The sequence below is a fragment of the Penaeus monodon genome, chromosome 22 (genome assembly GCF_015228065.2).
Source record: "Penaeus monodon isolate SGIC_2016 chromosome 22, NSTDA_Pmon_1, whole genome shotgun sequence".
In the NCBI taxonomy this organism is placed as follows: Eukaryota; Metazoa; Arthropoda; class Malacostraca; order Decapoda; family Penaeidae; genus Penaeus; species Penaeus monodon.
The window spans coordinates 15,184,503-15,185,389 of NC_051407.1; the positions used below are offsets into that span (position 1 = coordinate 15,184,503).

At 49.9% G+C, this 887-nt stretch overlaps 1 protein-coding gene across 2 annotated transcripts in view; it reads left to right on the plus strand.

Moving 5' to 3' along the window:
• Window positions 1–887, plus strand: part of LOC119586944 — a 22,062-nt gene that overhangs the window by 9,053 nt on the left and 12,122 nt on the right. The gene's annotated exons all lie outside the window — the stretch shown is intronic.

Genomic DNA, 887 nt, shown 5'->3' on the forward strand with positions numbered 1-887 from the left:
TTGTATGTAAACAGAACACACGCCACACATTCCACGCCGAGAGGGAAAGGACATCCAATCCCTTTCTCCAAGGAAGCAAGAATCCACACCTTTCGAGAGCAGAGGCCGGCGTTTCCTGTGGCGGGCGAAGGACGGACGAGAGGGTTTTCCACTTGCTCGAGGCTCTCGCAGAAGAGAGAGGTACTGCCCCTTCTTCTGAGAAGCCTAGGCGCTGAGAGTGTACCTGGTTGTCATGGTACTTTTGCTCTTAGATGAGGAGGGGAGGTCGCGTGAGAGAACTTGGTTGTCATGGTAACTTTGCTCTTAGAGGAGGAGGAAAGGTCGCGTGAGAGAACTTGGTTGCCATGGTACTTTTGCTCTTGGAGGAGGAGGAAAAGTCGTTACGGTGGTTGAGTGGTTGTTTAAAGGGTAGTTTGGGATTGTTGCTGGATGGTTGGGGTTGTTAAGGCGCTTGTGGGGGTTAGTTAGGATTTGTTGGGAAATCTGGGAGGCAGGTATGGACTCGTTGAGAAATGGTGAGGCTAGTAGGGATGTGATTGGGGTTGTGGGTTTTATAAGGGGTTGATTAGGGGATGGTCGAGCTAGTATGGCTATTAGGGAGGTGGTTGTGTGATGTTGGGGCTAGGAGGGTACTAGCTGGGGCTAATAAAGACTAGTAATGCACTAATAGGTGATGTACTCATAGGCTAGCAAGACCTGGTTGGGGGATGTTGGGGGATACTAGTAGATTTGCTAGGGCTAGTAAAGACTGGCAGTGGGTAATAGGTGATGTTGGCTAGTAAGAGCTTCCGGTGGTAAGGAGATACTGGGGACTATTTGAGGCTAGTAAAGGGTGTGTAAAGACAAGGGAGGGTGCTAGTGAGAGGAATTTGTAGTGTTATGAGGGG